Here is a 23,575-nt window from a genome sequence, read left to right on the forward strand (position 1 = left end):
TGGATAACATCATAAAAACATAGGAAGAGAGTGTAAAACTCACTGATAATGGTAAATGTACAGTCAAAGTGAAATTTAGGAATATAGTAATGGTTGTACATAATTCATGTACATCTCTAATTTAAAACTTAAACGAGTATAGTAGAAATAACTGTGGTTGCACTAACATGTTATTAGTTATACAATATTTAAAAATTTGCACACTATAATATCAAACTAAAATACGAGAGGGAGGAGAACTAAACCTGTAAAGTTTAGAAATTCCATTGAAGTTCAGTTGTTATTAGTAAAAAATAGTATGTTATCATTTTAAGATATGTTATATAAGCCTCATAGTAAACACGAGGAAAAAAATGAGTATTTACATAAAAGAACTACTTTTGTAATTCATTATGTGAATAAAAATGAAGTCAAAATGTACCAATGCCAAAAGACATCAAACAAAAAACTATAGCAAGATAAGAAGCAAGGACGAGAGATCTGCAAAACAGCTAGAAAACTATTAACAAAATAGCAATAGTAAGTCCTTACATATAAATAATTACTAGTGCTGGTGGCCTAGCACTAAGGACCTGGCATTGTCACTGCTATGGCTCAGGTCACTGCTGTGGCACAGGTTTGATCCCTGGCCCAGGAATTTCCACATGCCTTGGGCATGGCCAAAAGAAATGATCCCATCAAAAGTAATAGACTGGCTAAATGGATATAAAAAATCCCAAGATTCAACTATATGCTATCTACAAGGGACTTCCTAAGGGAAGAAGACACACATATTCTGAAAGTGAAGAGGATGAAAAAATACTTTAACCAAATGCTAACAACAACAAAAGCTGGTGTAGCTATACATATATCATACAAAAGGGCTTTAAACAAAAAATGGTTTAAATAAAAACAGACAATGAAGGCCATTATATAATGATAAAAGGGTCAATCCATCAATATAAAACAGGGAGTTCCCATATCATGGCTCAGCACAAACCCGACTAGTATGCATGAGGATGCAGGTTTGATCCCTGACCTTGCTCAGTGGGAGTTGCTGTGAGCTGTGGTATATGTCACAGAGGAGGCTCGGATGTGGTGTGGCTGTGGTTATGGCGTAGGCCAGCAACTATAGCTGTAATTTAACCCCCTACCCTGGGAACATCCATATGCTGCAGGTGCGGCCCTAAAAGATAGAAAGATGAAAGAAAGAAAGAAAGGAAGAAAACAACTGTAATTATGTACCCAACATTTCAACACCCATATATATAAAGCAAAAACAAACAGACCTAAACGGAGAAATAAACATCAATGCAATACTTGGGGAGTTTAAAACTTCACTTTCTTTTTTGAGTACTATTTGTTTATTTTTGCTTTTTTGCTTTTTAGGGCCGCACCTGCAGCATATGGAGGTTCTCCAGGCTAGGGGTTGAATCAGAGCTGTAGCTGTCGGCCTAGGCCACAGCCACAGCAAAGCACAATTTTAGCCACGTCTGTGACCTGCACCACAGTTCACGGCAACACAGGGTTCTTAACCCAATGAGCAAGGCTAGGGACCGAATCTGCATCCTCATGGATACTAGTGAGATTTGATAACCACTGAGCCATGATGGGAACTCCTTGTTTATTTATTTAATTTTAAGAAGTTTAAAAGATCCAGAAGATTACAGAGTACATTATAACAAGCCATCTGAGTATTTACCACTGATTTTAAAATTTTAATATTTTCTCTTCAGATTTCCTGATTTTTTCATTCTTTTTTTTTTTTAAATTAAAGTATAGTTGATGTATAGCAAAGTGACCTAGTCATACATATATTATCATCCATCATGGTCTATCCCAAGAGACTAGATATAGTTCCCTGTGCTATACTATAGGGCCTCATTGTTTATCCAGCCTAAATTTAATAAATTTGCATCTATTAACCCCACATTCTCAGGCCATCCCACTCCCTCTCTCCTCCCCCTTGGCAACCAAAACGCTGTTCTCTGTAATACTCCACTTTCAATAAAGGAAAAATGATCCAGACAGAGAATCAATAGGAAAGAGAAGATCTGAACAAGACTATAGACCAAATGGCCCTAAGAGAATAAATGCAGAACACTGTATCCAACAAAAGCAGAATACTTATTTTTCTCAAGCACCCATAAAACATTTTCTAGCACAGATCTTATATTAGGCCACAAAACAAGTCAGCAAATTCAAGAAGACTGAATTCATACCAAGTACCTTCCCTGACTACAATATATGGAAACCAGAAATCAGAAACAGGAAGGAAACTAGAAAATTCACAAAAACATAAAAGTAAAATAACATTCTCCTAAACAACCAATATATAAAAAAAAAAAAAAATTAAAGGGGAAAACTATCTTGAGACAAACGAAAATGGAAGCACAACATATCAAAACTTACCAGATGTAGTAAAAGCAGTTCTAAGAAGGAAGTTTAGAGTGATAAATGCCTACATTAGAAACAAGAAATACCTGGAGTTCCTGTCATGGTGCAGTGGAAATGAGTCCGACTAGGAACCATGAGGTTGTGGGTTCAATCCCTGGCCTTGCTCAGTGGGTTAAGGATCTGGTGTTGCCGTGAGCTGGGTGTAGGTCACAGATGTGGCCTGCATCTGACGTTGCTGTGGCTCTGGCGTAAGCCAGCAGCTGTAGCTCTGATTAGACCCTAGAAACAAGAAATATCTCAAATAAGCAAACTAATTATATTCCCTAAGGAAGTAGAAAAAGAAAAATAGAGCCAAATTAGCAGAAAGAAATGATAACTAAGGAAAATATGATTAAAGCAGAAATCAAATCAAAAACAAATAAAAGATTAAAAAATCTAAGAGTTCGTTCTATGAAATAAATAAAACCAAGAAATCTTCAACTAGACTAACCAAGTAAAAACAGAGGACCCAAATCATCAAAATTTAAAATAAAAAGGAGATATTACAACTGAAAAGAGGGAAATATGATCATAAGAAGCTCTTCTGAAAAACTATACACCAGTAAACTGGAAGACACAGAATAGGAAAATTCTTAGAAATATGCCATCTACCTAGACTGAATCATAAATAAATAAAAAATCCATTTATAAAATAGAACAGACTAATTTCTAATAAGGATACTACTCAGTAGTCAAAATTTTCCCAGCAGGAGTTCCCATCATGGCTCAGTGGTAATAAAACCAACTATTATCCATGAGGACTTAGGTTCAATCCCTGGCCTCGCTCAGTGGGTTAAGGATCCAGCGTTGCCTGAGCTCTAGCGTAGGTCACAGACATGGCTCAGATCTAGCATTGCTGTGGCTGTGATGTAGGCTGGCAGCTACAGCTCCAATTCAACCCCTGGGGCCTGGAGCTGTGGGTATGGCCCTAAGGAAAAAAAAAAAAAAAATGTTCCCCACAAAGAAAAGCCCAGCAGGGCAAGGAAGAAAAATTCCCTGGTAGATTTCAAGAAGAATGAAGGCCAATTATCTCAAAGTCTTCCAAAAAATCCAAAGAAGGGAACACTCCCAAACATATTTTATGAGGCCAGCATTACCATGACACCAAAGCCAGAAAAAGACACTACCAGAAAGGAAAACTACAGATCAATATTCCTGATGTATGAAGATGCAGAAATTCTCCACAGGGGATTATAGCCATTATTTTGTAGTAACTTTTTATTGATTATAATTTTTAAATATACTGAATCATTATGCTGTACCCCTGAAACTAATATAATCAACACTAAAAATAAGTAAATTCTCTCAATAAAATATTAGTAAACCAAATTTTCAGCAGCACCTTAAAAAAAGTTATTCACCATGAATAGATGAGATTTATCCCTGAGAAAGAGAAATATGGTTTTACATATGCAAATCAATCACTGGGATGCATCACAATATTATGAAAAGATTAAAATCACAGGATAATCTCAGTAACCCAGGAAAAACATTTGACAAAATTCAACAGCCATCATGACAGTTCGTTGGTGGCCTAGTCATACAGTATTTGTGAAACTTGTAAGGAGGTTAAGTCCTAAGGGTTTTCATTAGAAGGGAGAAAATAATTTCTTAATCTTTTTTTATCTATATGAGATAATAGATGTTAAAATATCAGTTCACAATACATGGAAGTCAAACCATTGTGCTGCACACCTTAAATTTATACAATACTGTATGTCAATTATATCTCAAAAAAAAAAAAAAGGATCATATATCATGATCATGTGAGAGTTATTCCAGGTATGCAAGAATAGTTCAATATTCTCATTCTGATCACTATGCTACTCCGCAAAAACAAAACAAATGATTAAAATCATATGATCGGGCGTTCCCGTCGTAGTACAGTGGAAGCAAATCCAATTAGGAACTATGAGGTTGCAGGTTCGATCCCTGGCCTTGCTTGGTGGGTTAAGGATTTGGTATTGCCGTGAGCCGTGGTGTAGGTCAAAGATGAGGCTCGGATCTGGCGTGGCTGTGGCTCTGGCGTAGGCCGGCAGCTGTAGCTCCGATTAGACCCCTAGCCGGGGAACCTCCATATGCCATGGGTGCGGCCCTAAAAATAAATAAATAAATAAATAAAATCATATTATCTTTTCAATAAATGCAAGAAAAGCATTCAACAAAATTTTAACATTCATTTATTACTAAAGCTCTCAACAAAGCAGGTATAGAAGGAACATAACAACATAATAAAGGCCATGTACAACAAACCCACAGCTAACATCCTACTCACCTGTGAAAAGCTAAAAGCTTTTCCTCCGAGATCAGGAATAAGACAAATATTACCTTTTTCTCCACTTTTCTTCAACGTAATATTGGAAGTTCTAGCGAGAACAATAGTCCAGAAAACAAAATAAAATGCATCTAAACTGGAAAGGATAGGAGTTCCCATTGTGGCTCAGTGGTTAACAATCTGACTAGGAACCCTGAGGTTGTAGGTTCGATCCCTGGCCTCGCTCAGTGGGTTAAGGATCTTGCATTGCCGTGAACTGTGGTGTAGGTCGGTAGGTCTCAGATGCGCTCAGATCCTGCGTTGCTGTGGCTCTGGCATAGGCCACCCCCTATAGCTCCGATTAGACCCCTGGCCTAGGAACCTCCATATGCCTCGGGTGCAGCCCTAGAAAAGGCAAAAAAGACAAAAAATAAACAAATAAATAAATAAGTAAATTGGAGAGAATAAGTAAACTGTTACTATTTCAGATGCATCATATTTTATATAGAAAACCCTAAAAACTCCATCACAAAACTGTTAGAGCTCACTGATGTGGCAGTTCCCATGGTGGCACAGCAGTAACAAACCTGACTAGTGTCTTTGAGGACGCAAGTTTGATCCCTGGCCTCACTCAGTGGGTTAAGGATCCAGCATTGCCATGAGCTGTGGTGTAGGTCATAGATGTGGCTCAGATCTGTTGTGGTTGTGGCTGCAGCACAGGCTGACAGCTGCAGCTCCCATTCGATCCCTAGCCTGGGAACTTCCATATGCCACAGGTGTGGCTCTAAAACAAAAAAGAATTAACTAATGCATACAAAATTAACATAAAAAGTCAGTTGTGTTTCTATAAAGTAATGAAGAACTATCAGAAAGAAAAATTAAGGAATGATTAATTTATAATTCCATCAAAAATAATAAAATCCCTAGGAATAAATTTGATCAAGGTAGTGAAAGACCTATACACTGACAAATATGACATTAATAAAATAAATTAGGAGTTCCCATTGTGGCGCAGTGGTTAATGAATCCGACTAAGAACCAAATTATGATATTGGGGGAAAAAAGACACATAGACTAATGCAACAGAACTGAGAGCCCAGAAATAAATCCACATATATGTGGTCAATTAATTTACAACAAAGGAACAAAGACTACATAATGGGGAAAGGACTGTATCTTCAATAAGTGGGTTAAAAAAAAAAAAAAAAAAAACTGATAGCCAAATGCAAAAGAATGAAACTGGACCATTCCCTTATACCGTACACAAAGGTCAACTCGAAGTGGATTAAAGACTTGAACTTTGAGATCTGAACACATAAAACCTAGAAGAAAACATAGAGGGTAAAGTTCTTTGACATCAACTCATGGTGGTGATTTTTTTGGACATGACACCAAAAGCAAAGGCAACCAACTTAAACAAGTGGGACTACGTCAAATTAAAAAAACACTGCCTGGAGTTCCCATCGTGGCACAGTGGTTAACGAATCCAACTAGGAACCATGAGGTTGCAGGTTCGATCCCTGGCCTCGCTCAGTGGGTTAAGGATCCGGTGTTGCCGTGAGCTGTGGTGTAGGTCGCAGATGCAGCTCGGATCCCGCATTGCTGTGGCTCTGGCGTAGGCCAGCGGCTACAGCTCCAATTCGACCACTAGCCTGGGAACCTTCATATGCCATGGCTGTGGCCCTAGAAAAAACAAAACTAAAAAAAATTGCAAAAAAATTAATAATAAAATAAATAAAAATAAAAAACCATTGCACAGCAAAGGAAAGCAACAAAATGAAAAGGCAATCTACTCAAAAGGAGAAAATATTTGCAAATCATGTATCTCATAAGGGGGTTAATATCCAAAACATACAAAGATCTCATATAACTCAATAGCAGAAAAAAAAAACAAAAAAGAAACCAACACTTAAATGGACAGATGAGCTGAACATTTTCCCCAAGAAGACATACCCGTGGCCAACAGTACATGAGAAGCTGCTCAGCATCACTCATCATCAGGGAAATGCAAATCAAAACCTAAAGAGCTATCATCTGACAACTGTTAGAACGGCTATTATAAAAGCACAAGAAATAAGTGTCGGCTAGGATGTGGAGGGAAGGGGATCCTCGTACGCTGTTAGTGGGAACATACATTGGTGCGGCCTCGATAGCAAACAGTATGAAGGTTCTCCCCAAAATTAAAAGTAAAAACTATTTAAGGATGAAATATACAGCATGGAGAATGAGGTCAATTATATAATTGTAATAGCTTTGTATAGTGACAGCAACTAGACACATCCTGACAGTCATGGTGGTGTGTGTGCGACAGTCATTTTGCAATGTACAGAAATACTGAAGCACTATGTTTTGCGCCCAGAACAATGCCGTAGGTCAATTACACTTCAAATTTTTTTTTTAAATGTAGACACTGGGAGGAAATGCATTAAGATGCATAACAGTCGTTATCCCTGGGGGATTGTGATTATTATTTTTCTCCTTTGCTTTTATGTATTGCTAGTTGTCTTCCATGAACAAGTATTCCCTGTATAATGAGAAAAAAAAATGTCATTAAAAATGAAAAAAAAAAGGAGTTCCCATCGTGGCTCAGCAATTAATGAACCCAACTAGCATCCATGAGCACACGGGTTTGATCCCTGGCCTTGCTCAGTGGGATAAGGATCTGGTGTTGCCATGAGCTGTGGAATAGGTTGCAGACATGGCTCGGATCCCGCATCGCTGTGGCTGTGGCATACACCGGCGGCTACAGCTCCAATTGATTCGACCCCTCGCCTACGAATCTCCATATGCCACGAGTGAGGTCCTAAAACAACAACAAAAAAACAAATAAAAAAAAAAACGAATCAGGAGTTCCCCTCATGGCGCAGTGGTTAACGAATCCGACTAGGAGCCATGAGGTTGCGGGTTCGATCCCTGGCCTTGCTCAGTGGGTTAACAATCCGGCGTTGCCGTGAGCTGTGGTGTAGGTCGCAGACGCGCCTCGGATCCTGCGTTGCTTTGGCTCTGGCGTAGGCTGGCGGCCACAGCTCCGATTCGACCCCTAGCCTGGGAACCTCCATGTGCCGCAGGAGCAGCCCAAGAAATAGCAAAAAGACAAAAAAAAAATTAATTAATTAAAAAAAACACGAATCTACTATATGATCCAGCAATTCTACTTCTGGATACTTATCAGAAAGAAACAAAAATGTGACATCAAAGAGATACTTACACCCTCATGTTCACTGCAGCCAAGTGAACATGGATGCAACAGCCAAGACATGGATGCAACCTAGGTGTCCATTTACGGATGAATGGATAAAGAAAATGTGGTATATTCCTTAGCCATAAGAAAGAAATCTTCCTCTTTTTGACAACGTGCATAGCTTTGGAGGTATTTACACTAAATGAGTCAGACAGAGAAAGACAAATACTAAATGATCACTTACATGCGGAATCTTAGAAAAATCCCCACTAAACTCACAGATACAGAGAACAGCTTGGTGACGGCCAGAGGAGGGAGTGGAGCAGGCAAAATAAGTAAAGATGGTCAAAAAGTACAAACTTCCACTTATAAAATAATGAAGTCTTAAAGATGCAATGCACAGAATGGGGACTGTAGGACTATTTCGCATATTTGAAGTTGAAATTAATAATACTATATTGTGTATGTGAATGTCACTAATAAATCTTAAAAGTAGCCATCATAAGAAAAAATGTGTAACGACGTGCAGTGATTAGATATCAACTTGTGATCACTTCACAATATATACAAATATCAAATCATTATGTTGTACACCTGAAACTTATACATCAATTATGACTCATTTTTAAAATATGACAAAAATTGATCTAAGGCTAAAAATCACTTCGTTTGGTTTGGGGGTTTTTTGGGGGCGGGGGCTACACCCGTGGAATGTAGAAGTTTCAGGCCGAGGATTGAACCCACATCACAGCAGTAACCAGAACCACAACTGAGATAATGCCAAATCCTTAACCCACTGAGCCACCAGGGAGCTCCCAAAAAATCGCTTTCTGGACTCAAGAATACCAAGCAAATATAGGTGATAAATGCAAGTGTCAACACTTGGCAACTAAAAAATAACACCAAGTTTTTTGGGGGTTTTTTGTACTTTTTTGCCATTTCTAGGGCCACTTCTGTGGCATATAGAGATTCCCAGGCTAGGGGTAGAATCAGAGCTGTAGCTGCCAGCCTACACCAACAGCAACTCGGGATCTGAGCTGCGTCTGCAACCTACACCACAGCTCACGGCAACGCCGGATTGTTAACCCACTGAGCAAGGCCAGGGATGGAACCCGCAACCTCATGGTTCCTAGTCGGATTCGTTAATCACTGAGCCACGACGGGAACTCCAAACACCAAGTTTTTATTAACATTCTTCAAAGTCTAAATTTTCTTCACTGGGCTGAAGATGCTACTTTTATTTGGTTTTAAAAACTACAATTTTAGGGAGTTCCTGTTGTGGCTCAGCAGAAACGAATCTGACTAGTAACCAGGAGGACACAGGTTCGATCCCTGGCCTTGCTCAGTGGGTTAAGGATCCAGCGTTGCTACCCCACCCTTGGCCTCAAAGAGCAATAATCTCTCTCTCTTCCATGGGTAGTAGGTGGGACTGTCACAGGTACTGTAAAGATGGAGGGAGGTGCCGAGTCCTTGGAAGATGAGGCTGAGTCTCATGGGCAGGCCACAGGCAAGCTCACGCAGGTGTAGCTGGTGAGGCTGGCCCTTCCCCAAACAGCCTTCAGCCCATGCCTGTGAGGGTCACCTCCCAGTATACACATTCTCTTGGACTCAGAACTTTTCAGCTGACCACTGCAATGTTATCAGCAATAGCCTCTCCCCACTCTTGCACTAGAGAGAAAGCACGTGAACTGGAGTCCTAGGGCTGCCACTGACTTGCTAGGACACTTGGGTAAACACATCATCTCTCTGAGCATCTGCCCCAAAAATGGGGTGGGGTGGGGAGGTGGCAGGAGTTGATAAAATCGACTTGCAGCTCAGAAAAATTAACTGGTTAAATGGTCCTGCATTAACCCAATTTCCAATGGAGAAGGAGTGGGGTGGTGAATTCTCCACGTACCACCAAGCCAATTCTAACACCAGCTGTGTTCTACCCTTTAACTCAGCCCTACAATTTAATTTGTTTGTTATGAAAATATCTAACAAAAGAACAGCCAAAAGGAAGAGAAGCATAGGGCAAGGTATGGGGCGGGCAGCGGGCGGGGGTCCTCTGTGCCCTCCTGGCGCTCAGCAACTGGGAAGCTCTCTGAACCCAGTCTTTTGTGGTTTCCTTGCAGAAATGTGACTGATAAAGTCATTGGCCAGTGGTGACTGAACTCCATCTCCAGCCTCCTCTTCCCTCCCCAGGTCCGGGGTGGGACCAGATTAAAACCCTTTAATCTAGATCAGCTCCACAGGCAACCAGCCCCCATCCCTAGGTGCTTTCCAAAAGTCACCTCGTTAGCACAACAAAATACATCTTTATGACACATCGCAGGAAATTCCTCAGTTTTTAGGAGCTCTGTGCCAGAAACAGGGAGGAAGCCCATGTATATACAGTTATCATACAATATCACACTTGGCAAGAACTTCCCAGGAGAAATACGTTATGTGAGTACAGTCTGTTAAAACCCTACATTCCACGAAGATATGGATTCATTCCAGAACAGGATCTAATGTGTATTAGTTTCCTGGTTACTCCAACAAAGTACCATCGACTGGCTTAAAACAACAGAACTCTCTTCTCTTCCAGCTACTTCAGGAGGCAGAAGCAGAAAATCACCATGTCATGGAGTTCCCGTTGTGGCACAGCGGAAACAAACCCAACAAGGAACCATGAGGTTGCAGGTTCGATCCCTGGCCTCGCTCAGTGGATTAAGGATCCGGCGTTGCCGTGAGCTGTGGTGTAGGCTGGCAGCTACAGCTCTGATAAGACCCCTAGCCTGGGAACCTCCATATGCTGCAAGTGCAGCCCTAAAAAAGGACAGAAGAAAAAAAAAAAAAAAAAGAAAATCACCATGTCAGCAAAATTGATTCCTCCTGGAGACGGAGAGAGAACTCCCCACCCCCTCCTCACTCCCAGCTGCTGGTATCCGCCAGGAATCCTTGGTATTTCTCGGCTGGTAGATGCATCCTTCCGACCTCTCCCACCTCATCTTCACTTGACCTTTCTCTCTGTGCATCTGTTTGTCCTTCTTTAAGGACACACTCCTTGATTTAGGGCCCATTCTAATTCAGGAGGATCTCCTTTCAACTGTAAAACAAAGAATGTTGCCCCCTCCCCGCCGCGTTCTAGCTCTGCAAGGATTAATTGGCAACCCACAGCAGCTGCCCACCAACAGTGCGCCCTTGGGGGAAGTCCGGACGGAGGAAAACAAGATGCATCCGGTGCTTTGGATACATGGGCCTCTCCATCATAAAGATGCATGTCCAAGGGAAATTTTTCAATGACCCCAGATTTGTGCATCTTCCCAAACACAGAAAAACACTAAAATCATTCATTTGAGATGTCCCTTCTTTGTGATGGGGATTCATCTCTTCGTGTTTGAGTACATGTTTCTCCCAGCCAAAAAAAAGAAAAAATTCGTATCCATGCGAGCCCCTCCCTACCTCTTTGGAGCAGTTCCTCAGAGCTACCTGCAAGGCTGTTGTCCTCACTAAGGTCCCAAATAAAACTGAACCTCACTGCTCTTAAATTGTGTGGGTTTTTTTTTTCCAGTCAACACAACCCTGACCTTAATTATATCTCCAAAGACCTCAATTCCAAATAAGGTCATATTCTGGGGTTCTAGGTGAATCTGAACTTCAGGAGAGACACGCTTCAACCCACTCCTGTACAGTTTTAAAAGCGAAATGACTTACCCGAGGTCATACGGTTGTGTGTGTGTGTGTGTGTTACAATGTCAGCAGCAGGAGAGGCGTGGGCACTGTGTGGATTTCAGAGACCACTCTGCAGCAGACAAACCTTCATGGATCAAGATTAATGAGCCCACCCTGCAGGAAGATAACCCAGAAAACCATGTAACAAACCCGAAGTCTTTGTGTTTTGAAGTAAAAGGCTTTTCCCTTTGCCTCCCAGGCCTCCCTGCCATCTCGAAAAGCTGACTCAAGAGTTAATGATTAGCAAAGATTGTTACCACTAAAAACTAAAACAGTCTCCATGATGTTACGCCCTGCCCTTGGCCCACGAACTTATTACGAATATTTACTTTCGAGCTAGAGTTATATGGCACCCAGTGTCTGCCTTTTCACAAATGTTCTCTTCCTTACTTAAATGCTTTCTTTTACGAATGGTTACTTTCTAGGTAGAGTTCTATTGCACCTCGTGTTTTCTTTTGCATTTGAAACATGCCCTAACACCTCTTCCCTGTAAACAATCTAACTTCCAGAGAAAAGGTCAAGAGATGATAACCCCAAAGACAACCAGAAACCATCACCAGACCGACTGACGCCGGCCTTGACGACCCTGCAATGATCTCTGGAAGGAGAATAATGGAGACACTTTAATCAATAACCTTGTCTTTTGAGCTAAACCCATACAACTCCTTGCTATCCCCACTCAAGGCAAGACACTGTTTTGAGACATCAGCTGCTGTGTCCTCCATTGCCTGGCAAAGCGATAAAGCCGTTCTTTCTTCTTCACCCAAAACTCTGTCTCCAAGACTTAATTTGTGTCGGTGTCCAGAGGCCACTTTCCAGCTACAAGAGTTAATGTGTCCAAAGCATGTTCTCCAAGGCCAACCCATATTTCTCCGTGTTGGCGAACAGAAGAAGATGGGCATTTCGCATCACAGAAAAATCACTGAAGCCAGAGAAACCAGAGAGCCAGCAGCACGGCACCAGCCTGCTCTTAAACACACTGAGGGTTAGAAGCCACCACCTCCAATCTCCTCCCTCTACAAGTTCCTCCACTTACAGTTTCAAAACTCTGCTGGAATATTAATCAAAGAAGTGCTGGACCTGGCCCACGAGTTGACAATGTGCATCTCTGCTGCGTCTCCACAGCATCTCCTGGCCTCCTGGTCTCCTCCTGGCCAGATGTAGCCACTTGGAATGAAGGGCAGCTTGACCCTGTAGCTGTTCCCCTGTGTCTTTCAGCCTGACTATAAACACAGCTTTGTGAAAAGCCAGCCACACCACAGTCTCCATCGGGCAGCATTTTTTTCAAAACGCAACTCCCCTTCATAGGCACAGAGCATCTGTTTCAAGTCAGAAGCCAGGGCAAGCTGGTTTCCCACATGGCGTGGCTCAGAAGCCCCAGCCCTGGTACTTAAAACCTAGTGGCCTGAGATAATTGGCCTCCAAACCAAATTCAGCTGCTGAGACCTGATCAGAAACTGCTGGGTTTCTTTTTTCCTAAACGGAGTTAATTCCCACCCCCAGGCCATCTGACCTTCCTTCCTTTCTTTCTCTGGCCTAATTCCTGAAAAAATGGAGTTTGGAAATGCCTGGAAGGCTGCTTGGGTGGGCCCCGAGATCTCAGGGGGAAGAGAGAGGACTGAAGGTACAAGAGGGAGAAGGAAAGCAGCCAAACACAAAAGGTCACATATTGTATGATTCAATCGCTGTAAAATGTATAGGATACATACCTCCGTACAGACAGAAACCAGCCTGGTGGTTGCCAGGGTCTCGGGGGAGGAGTAACAGAGAGCGACTATTTAATAGTAACCAAGTTCCTCTGGAGGGTGATGAAAATGTTTGGGAACTAGACAGAAGCAAAGGGTGCACAGCCGTGTGAATCTACTAAAGGACGCCAGAGCAGATCAAGTGGTTAATTTCATGTTGTGTGAATTTCACCTCCGTTTTTAAAAATATTTTAAAGCGAAGGAAAAAAGAGGGGGACAGAGATGAGGAAGCAAGTCCTGCAGCTGAAGGGGAGCTTTCACAAGAGCCAGCCTTGAGGACAGGAGAGGACAGCAGGGGACCCAGGCTCTTTGCAGGGCAAAGCCTCAGGCTGCATGCCTGCAGCACCTTCCCAAGGAACATCAGCTGACAAACTACGGCCTCTGCAGCAGCTGGTTGGCCCCCTAAAGCTAGAAAGTTCTCTCCAATGCATCAGCCCAATCATGGGCTCTCTGATTTTTTTTTTTTCTTTCTAGGGCCACACCCACGACCTACGCCACAGCTTATAGCAATGTAAGATCCTTAACCCATGGAGCAAGGCCAGGGATAGAATTTGCATCCTCAAGGATACTAGCTGGGTCCTCAACCACTGAGCCACAATGGGGACTCCCTTTGATAATGTTTTTAAAGAGAGAGGCCCTGCCTATGCAAGGGGCTTAAAATGAAATAAAGTGGAACGAAGCGGAGTGGGGCAGGGGGAGTTTTTTAAATTGAGGATTCCCAGCTTACCTATTAAGAAGTGCTAAAAATGTGCATTGTGGAGCTCCTGCCGTGGCTCAGTGGTTAACAAACCCAACTAGCATTAGCATCCATGAGGACACAGGTTTGATCCCTGGCCTCGCTCAGTAGGTTAAGGATCCCGCATTGCTGTGCATTGCGGTGTAGGTAGCAGACGCGGCTCAGATCTGGTGTTGCTGTGGTTGTTGTGTCGGCCAGTGGCTACAGCTCCAATTTAACCCCTAGCCTGGGAATCTTCATATGCTGCAGGTGCAGCCCTAAAAAGACAAAAGACAAAAAAAAAAAAAAAAGAAAGAAAAAAGTGCATTGTCCTTTGTTGAACTGAATTTCTGTTTTGAGTCCCCATCCTGCTGCAAGGCAAAAAAAAAAATTTGTTCAGGTCAGCCTCTGCCACTCCCTTTCTCCAGAATGGCACTTAAATTCTAGGTTTCTTATATCCCAGGAAGGTGTGTCTGACCTTGCTGTCCTCATATATTCCTGGGAGCTGCCAAGATGTCCTGACACTCAGCTGGACCCCTGGACCTCTGCCTGGCTATTTTTGCCCCATCTATCCAGTAGGTCTTCTCCAGGTCTGCAGGTTCTTTATCCACTTCTCTGCTCCTCATGGACGTCTGGGGACACTCGGTGGCCCGTAGACCATGAAGGGACCATCAATTGAGGGGAGGTTAAGGCTTGCTTACTACCATTAGACACAAAGAAAACTCATTCTCGGAGTTCCCATCGTGGCTCAGCAGGTGAAGGACTCCATGCTGCATCTTCGAGGATGCAAGTTCAATCCCTGGCCTCACTCAGTGGGTTAAGGATCAGCGTTGCCACAAGCTGCGGCCTAAGCCAAAGATGGGGCTCGGATCCAGCGTTGAAAGAAGAAAGGAGGGAAGGAAAACTCATTCTCATGCTCCCCCCACTAAACAAGGCTTTGGGACCCCTTCAAGGGGGACTCAGACACGGGATGCAGCTGTGCTTTCTACTCTACTTCCAACATGGCACAGGAATATAGCCCTTCCCCAGGTTCCAGCTGCAAAGTAGATGCAGGTCTCCTCCCCTCTGGGACACCCCAGATCTAGATGCAAGCTCTAAAGTGGGATTCAGGAGCTCCCATGGTGGCGAAGCAGAAACGAATCCGACTAGGAACCATGAGCTTGTGGGTTTGATCCCTGGCCTTGCTCAGTGGGTTAAGAATCTGGCGTTGCCATGAGCTGTGATGTAGGTCACAGACTTGGCTCGGATCTGGCATTGCTGTGGCTCTGGCATAGGCAGGTGGCAACAGCTCCGATTAGACTCCTAGCCTGGGAACCTCCATATGCCTGGGATGCGGCCCTAAAAGGACAAAAGACAATAAATAAATAAATAATAAAGTGGGATTCAAATCCACATCCAACTTTAAAACATAAGTACTTCTTCCTAAACATTACTACCTCGTTGCATTTACATGGGCACCTTAGAAGAGGTCAATCTTTCTTTCTTTCTTTCTTATTTATTTATTTATTTATTGGCTTTTAGGGCCACACCTGCAGCATATGGAAGTTTCCAGGCTAGGGATCCAATTGGAGCTGTGCTGCCAGCCTACACCACAGCCACAGCCACGCCAGATCCGAACTGCACAGCTGCTCAGGGCACTACCAGACCCTAAACCCACTGAGTGAGGCCAGGGAACAAAGCCACATCCTCATGGACACTAGTCAGGTTCTTAACCTTCTGAGCCACAATGGGAACTCCAAAACGTCAATCTTTGGACTGCAGTTGGGGTGAAGAAATTGTCAGGTGGAAAAACTGACATACTGCTACAGAAGAGCTTCCAGCCTTGATAAGGAGTGCAGAAACAGAAACCTACAGACAGAAGGTGTCAAGGTACCCCATGTGCTCTGCACCCCACCCCCCATCCTCCCTTCTTCAAGGTTCCTCTCTCCCTGTAGGAAACTCCATGAAGGAGTTAACTTGAAAATGTCAAAAAGATACAGCAGTTTAAACAAAAATGCATATTTAAAAAACTCCAGGCAATGGACAAATCTTGAAAACATTATGCTAAGTGAAAGAAGACAAATACCAAAAGCCATGTACTGTGATTCCATTTAAATGAAATGTCCAGGAGTTTCCATCCTGTCTCAGCGAGAAAGAATCTGACTAGCATCCACGAGGATGCAGGTTCGATCCCTAGCCTTGCTCAGTGGGTTAAGGATCTGACATTGACATGAGCTGTGGTGTAGGTCGCAGACATGGCTCTCTGATCCCGTGTTGCAGTGGCTCTGGTGTAGGCTGGCAGCTGCAGCTTTGATTCGACCCCTAGCCTGGGAACCTCCACATGCTATGAGTGTGGCCCTGAAGAGACAAACTTATAAATAAAAATAAAAATTTTTTCATAAATAAAAGAAGGGGTAGTAGATGAGGGAGGGCAAAGAACAAATGTTCAACATGGATTCTAAAGGTGGATCACAATTCTTCCCTCAAGGAGTTCACGTGTAAGGAGATAGTTTGGTAACTCCTATTAGTTGGAATATAAGGCACTAGCACCATGATAGAGGTAGGAGCAGGTTATAAAGGGGTAACAAGGGACAGAAGAAAGGAGTGATCTGGGAAGGTTTCCTGGAAAAACTAACATTGGAAATGAATAATCAGGGACAAGTAAGAATCCACAAACAAAAAAGAGGGAAAAGATCTTTCAGGCAAGTAAAGAGAAGAGACTGGAGGAGCGGGTGGGAGACCAGACGGAGAGATGGAAGGCAGCAGATCGTGCCCCGCTTTCTACGCCATGCTAAGCAATAGGATTTTTCCCCTAATGAGCAGATTGCGGTCTGTTTTTTCTTTACTAAGAACCATGATAATAAAAATCATGTCATGGGAGTTCCTGCCGCGGCGCAGCAGAAACAAATCCGACTAGGAACCATGAGGTTTCGGGTTCGATCCCTGGCCTCTCTCAGTAGTGGGTTAAGGATCTGGCGTTGCCGCCAGCTGTGGTGTGGGTCGCAGATGCAGCTCCGATCCCGTGTTGCTGTGGCTGTGGCGATTAGACCCCTAGCCTGGAAATTTCCATATGCTGCAGGTGTGGCCCTAAAAAGCAAGCAAGCAAGCAAGGAAATCATTTCACATGGCAACGAGGACCATTTGAATATCCATATATACATCATATAGATAGATAGATAGATGGAGACATATGTACCTATGAATCTCAAATGCAACTATTTTGGAAAACTGTTTTGGCAGTTGAAATAGTTGTCAAACACCTGCCTTGTGACCCAGAAATTTGACTCCTGATAGTACAGCCAAAAGAAATGAGTGGACATGCCCACAAAACGGCATGCACAACAATATTCACAGGAGCTTTGTTCATAATAGCCCAAACTTGGGAACAGCCTAAACGCCCATGACTGGATTTGGATAATTAAATTGCAGTGTATTCCTACAACAGAATATGATAATGAAAATGGGCACGCTGCAGATGCACGCAACTTCATGCATGTCTCTCAGACATAATATTCAACGGAAGAAGCCAAACCCAAGAACAGTACATACTCTGATTCCATTTAGTTCAAGAACAGGCAGAACTAATTGAGGATTACAGCAATCAGCACGGTGATTATCTTGCAGAGAGCAGGACTAGAGATAGGGGAGCAGTTTTGACAGGGAAGGTACATGAGGGAGCTGTCTGGGGTACTAGATATGTTTTATGTCTTGATCTAGGTAGTGGCTAAATGAGAGTAGGCTTATATAAAAATCCATCAAGCTGCACATTTAAGTCCCTGAATTTTATGTTATACCTCAATGTAACATTGTTAAAAACTATATATGCCGAAACTATCCTAAATATATGTCAAATGTGTGGAGCCCAAAGGCCCACTTAGAGCACCTGCTCACATTTATAACAATCTGAACTAAACAATACTGAAATAACTGCTTTGCAAAACAATACACATGATTAAGGCTGACATTTAGTCTATTTAATCTCTTTTAGGGCAGTTGCACCCATGGCATATGAAAGTTCCCAAGCCACGGATCAAATCCAAGCTGCAGCTCCAAACTACACCGCAGCTGTAGCAATGCCGAATCCTTAACCCACTGAGCTAGGCCAGGGATTGAACCCTTGACTTCATGGAGACCTGAGCTGCCAGAGATAATGCTGAACCCTTAACCTGCTATGCCATAGCAGGAACTCCCTCCAGTTTTTTTTTTGTTTTTTTGTTTTTTTTTTAATGCTGGCTACAACTCACTACATTGATTTCATGACCCGCTAAAGGTTGTAATCCATTATTTGAAAATCACAGTTCTAGACAATGGGAATCCACTGAGGGTTTGAAGAAGATGAATAGGCTAGGGTTTCAGAAAGCTCCTCTGGGGCAGCATGAAAGATGGCTTCAAGGCATGAGGCTGGAACTGGGAGATCAGGTGAGGAGGCCACTAGGTTTGGGGATGGGCCTGGAGGAGGCTCCTGAGCCAGGTTTTCCTTTTTTTTTTTCCTTGGTTGCGCCCGTGGTATGCAGAAGTTCCGGGGCCAGGGTTTGAACCCACACCATAACAGCGAACCAAGCCACAGCAGTGACAATGCCAGATCCTTCACCTGCTAAGCCACCAGAGAACTCTAGGTCTTTCTTTTGGGTTGTGGGTTTTCATCCGAGCTGTGCGCTGACCTCCCCCTGCATCACGCCTGGTTGCTGGTGCCCCCTGTGGAGTCGATCACACCCATTCTACAGGTGGATGGCACTCCCATTGGGACCGACTGGCTGAGAAGAAGCATGCCATCCTTTCTGGCATCAGAGCAGTGTGACAAGGACATGAGACAGAAACCTTCCCTCCCTCCCTCTTTCCAACAAGCAGTGGTTGCCCCATGGATACGGCTAAAGGTCTAGGTAAAAGCTAAGAAGGAAGAGTCCCCTGGTGGCCCAGCAGGTTAAGGACCCGGCCTTGTCACTGCTGTGGCTCTGGTTACTGCTGGCTCGGGAGCTTCCACATGCCATGGGCTCAGCTTAAAAAAAAAAAAGCTAAGAAAGAAAGAAAGCAATGTTGTGTCCCTGCTCTTTCCCAGACACGGTACAAGGCACTTCATGTGTGTTATCTCAGTTCATTCCTACAACAACCCTCTAGAATAGGTATGTATGATCACCTCCAGGGAGGAAGAAAGTGAGACCTGAAAAGGAAAGTGACACATACCTCCAAGGTCCCGAAGCTGGTAAGTAATAAAGCCAGGCTTAGAACCCAGGTCTGCTGATAGAAGGGCAAGCTCTTTCCGAACAAAAGGCCTAATAATGTGAGTGCATCCCATCCTGATTTGAGATGCTGGCCTGGTCCACCGCATGTGCTAATGCTCAGGGGCTCTGCAAGACCCTCCAGGGCAAGTGGAAAAACCTCAACTAAGCAGCCTTCTGTCTGAGTGGCTCCGAGATTCCACACTCTCTGTGGGAAGTACAGTAACTGAAGACTTTTCCACATCTTTAATCCTTGTTTCAGCTCCTCCAGGGGCTCTGACTGTAGCAGACCTCACAGCTCAGGACCCAGCACTGGGCAACTTTGGTGGCTGCTCTGTTACCTCATCTCTCTGGCCAGGGAACTGGCGATGGATGCCAGGAATTCTGGAGGCCCCAGGAGAAAGGAGGTTGCGAAGGGCCATGTCCATGGACACCAAGCCCAAAAGGCTGGCCAGAGAACCACCCCTATATTTCTACACAAGTGTTGCAAGATGAGAAGAAGCTGCTGAAAGGCCTCTGCTCTGAGTCACGGCCAGAGACTTCCGGGAGCAAAAGAAGATTCGAGGGGGAAATCTGGAGGCCATTCCAAGGTGGAGGTCTCAGAGGAGAAACTGAACCAGTGAGTATCTCCGAGCAGCTCCCAACGCGGTGCCCACTGAGGATGAACCTCCGGTCCACCCACAAGACGGGGGCCCTCGTGCACACACGTCTGCCACCCCGTCGCTGATGTCTCTGTTCTGTGCCCTGAGAGCCAGGGCTTTGGGTTATCTTGCTAGCTGCTTGGCACGCTCCCAACAGCAGCCTGGCTGCCTGAGGAGGGCTCTAGCCAGCCTCTTGCCTCTACTGGACTTTTCCCTGATCTCCAGGAGACATTCATCAGACTCTCAGTGGTGGAGAAGCCCCATGTCACTCAAGGTATACGTGAGCAGGGGGAGAAAAGACACAGCATGGAGTTCCTGTCGTGGCGCAGTGGTGAACGAATCCGACTAGGAACCATGAGGTTGCGGGTTCGGTCCCTGCCCTTGCTCAGTGGGTTAACGATCCGGCGTTGCCGTGAGCTGTGGTGTAGGTTGCAGACATGGCTCAGATCCTGCGTTGCTGTGGCTCTGGCATAGGCTGGCAGCTACAGCTCTGATTCGACCCCTAGCCTGGGAACCTCCATATGCCGTTGGAGCGGCCCAAAGAAATAACAAAAAGACAAAAAAAAAAAAAAAAAAAAAAAAAAAAGACACAGCAGCGCTCAAAGAAATGCCTGCTCTTGGCCCCTCTACCCTCACCACCGACCTGCCTCTCATACTCTCAAAGTAGCAGAGGGACTGGGTTTTTGATCTTCATTTAGCATGTTCTGCATAGCTAGCTAGCATCTCCCCTTTTTTTGGCCCCACCCGCAGCATGTGGAAGTTCCTGAGCCAGGACTTGAACCCACACACAGCAGTGACAATGCCAGATCCCCCACATACCGAGCCATCAGAGAACTCCCTAGCACCTCCCTTTATTTATTTTTTTATTTTTTTTGTCTTTTTAAAGCCAAACCCATGACATATGGAGGTTCCCAGGCTGGAGGTGAATCGGAGCTATAGCTGCCAGCCTACACCAGAGTCACAACAACCCCAGATTTGAGTCTCGTCTGCAACCTACACTACAGCTCACAGCAACACCAGATCCTTAACCCACTGAGTGAAACCAAGGCTTGAACCTGCTTCCTCATGGATATTAATCAGATCTGTTTCCACTGAGCCACAAGGGAACTCCAGCACTTCCCTTTAGATATTGAGGGCTCTTACCTTTTGTCCTCAGCTCTGTGGGTACTTCCAAGCAAGATAAGCAGAATATCAGAACATCAAGGATGCCTGGCAGGGAGCAGCAAGATAGGGGTAAGAGATGAAGAGACACAAACTATGCTGTAAAAAAAATAAGCTACAAGGGTATACCGTACAGCACAGAGAATTCAGCCAATATTTTATGATAACTTTAGAGTATAAGCTAAAAAATTTTTTTTGAGTTACTATATTGTACACCTGAAACAAAAATAGTATAATCAATCAACTATACCTCAATAAAAAGAAAAAATACTCATAAATTTTTTTTTTTTTTTTTTTTTTTGCTTTTTAGGGCCATACCTGTGGCATATGGAGGGTCCCAGGCTAGGGGTTGAATCAGAGCTACAGCGGCCAGCCTGCACCACAGCCACAGCAACACCAGATCTGAGCCATGTCTGTGACCTACACCACAGCTCATGGCAACGCCAGATCCTTAAGCCACAGAGCGAGGCCAGGGATTGAACCCCACATCCTCAGGGATACTAGTCAGGTCTGTTACTGCTGAGCCACAACGGGAACTCCTAAAAATAAATTTTCAAAATGCTGTACACACTCCACCTTCCTTCCTCCCTCCTTCCTCTTTTCCTTCCTCTTTTATTTGCACATCTGCACATAGTGGATAAATTCACCCCCACACACATATGCACACACGCCCCCCTCTACTGCCCCCTCACACAACATGTAGATGAAAACAGTGTCTAAGGGCCCTGAGCAAGGGAGGTGTTATTTCCACAAGTATCATATGGGCCCCAAATACCCCATCACACATCACCCTGTGAAGACATCTGGCCCACGTATGGCGAAGTTTTGCAGGCAGGCCTGAGGTCTGCCCCTCCAGTTGTATTTCTATGTGTTTATTTTACTGTTGGATGGTGGGAGGCAGTCCGATTCCTTCATTTCTAAGCTCCCAGGGGTAACCTCATAATGGTCCGCTGATACAGCAGAACCCTCCAGAAAGGCAGTACAGGCCATGGCTCCTCTGCCTGGGTCTCTCCATGGGTCATCACTAGGTCTGAGCTTGTCACTGAGTCCCGGCATCATCTGAGCAGATAATCAGGCCAAACCCTGTATTTTTCAGCAAATGCCTTTCCCGTCGGCTCACCGTTCACAAAGTCCCTCCACACAGCTCCATCCACCCCCCACGTGTGCAGAGCTCTGTGAGAAGAGCAGATTATCTGTCCCCGGGAAAGATGAAGATGCTCAGGGTAAACCTGCTGAGGCTCTTTTTTTTTGTCTTTTTGCCATTTTCTATGCTCTCGCGGCATATGGAGGCTCCTAGGCCAGGGGTCGAATCGGAGCTGTAGCCGCTGGTCTACACCAGGGCCACAACGACTCGGGATCTGAGCCGTGTCTGCAACCTACACCACAGCTCATGGCAACGCCAGATCCTTAACCCACTGAGCAAGGCCAGGGATTGAACCCGCAACCTCATGGTTCCTAGTCGGATTCGTTAACCACTGAGCCATGACTGGAACTCCAAGCCTGCTGAGGCTCTTAATGAACCAAACTTAATACAGCAGAAGAGACCCTGATTACTCTCCTTCCCCCTCCCCATATTCCCCTTGGGAACTTAACAGCACAGATCTGCACCGACGCCTCTCCTCCCTCCTTCAACACTGGGGGAACATCCAAGGCCCCCCTGGGCTCTGCACCCCATCCCTCTGCCGTCTCCAGAGAAGCCCTGGTTACCTTTTATTCCTCCTCTTCTCAAAGAGCTTCCCCCTCTCTCTCTTCTGGATCTGCCTGGTCACCTAAGAGTCATTTCAAGAATGATAGGAAGTTAGATGTATTGATGAAAACTAGAAGGAGGGAAGAGGGAAAGGACGAAGGAGGAGAGAAGAGGAAGGAAGAGGAGAAAGAGCTGGAAGAGATAACACTGGCTTCTTGCCCTCAAGAAGTAACCCGCCACCCCCCCACAAAAAAATTGGGAGTTCCCTGGTGGCTCAGGAGGTTGGGGATCTGGCAGTGTCACGGTTTTGGCTTGGGTCACTGCTGTGGTGTGGTGGTTCAGTCCCTGACCATGGAACTTCCGCATGCCACGGGCATGGTCAAAAAAGAAAAAAGAAGCAAAACCCACTTGCACTTCTTCTGACTTGACACTTTTGCCAGCTATCGCCTTGTCGCTCTCCTTCTCTTCAGAGCCAAACATTTTGGGGAAAGGTCTATATTTGTCTCTACTTCTTCACTTATTTATTTCTCAATTGGCTGCAATCTAGCTTCTGTCTCTTCCTCCCCACTAAAACCTAAGTTCACCAGGGAGCATTTAAGGTGCAGAATCCAATAAACTAACATTATATGATATCACTTACATGTGGAATCTAAAAAAAGGATACAAATGAACTTATTTGCAGAACAGAAACAGACTCACAGACTTTGAAACAGTTACCAAAATTGACAGGTAGGGGTGGGAGGGATGGACGGGGGTCTGGGATGGAATGACTGGTTAACCAGGACTTGCTGTAGAGCACAGAGAATTCTACCCAGTATTCTGTGATGATCTATGTGGGAAAAGAATCGGAAAGAGAATGTTTTTTGTCTTTTTGCTGTTTCTTGG

The 23,575-nt window shown here is 44.3% G+C and overlaps 1 long non-coding RNA gene across 2 annotated transcripts; it reads right to left on the reverse strand.

Annotated features, from left to right (window-relative positions):
- LOC106506530 lies at positions 2,616 to 23,575 on the reverse strand. 2 transcript variants are annotated; one of them, XR_002339671.1, is made up of 4 exons: positions 22,711 to 23,575; positions 20,986 to 21,051; positions 11,529 to 11,660; positions 2,616 to 2,655 (listed from the first exon to the last, which is right to left on the reverse strand). It is a non-coding gene; the product is annotated as an uncharacterized LOC106506530 (long non-coding RNA). The 2 variants fall into 2 exon arrangements; XR_001301880.2 differs by lacking the exon at positions 2,616 to 2,655 and having other exon boundaries at positions 10,613 to 11,660.

The sequence above is a fragment of the Sus scrofa genome, chromosome 16, assembly GCF_000003025.6.
Source record: "Sus scrofa isolate TJ Tabasco breed Duroc chromosome 16, Sscrofa11.1, whole genome shotgun sequence".
Classification (NCBI taxonomy): domain Eukaryota; kingdom Metazoa; phylum Chordata; class Mammalia; order Artiodactyla; family Suidae; genus Sus; species Sus scrofa.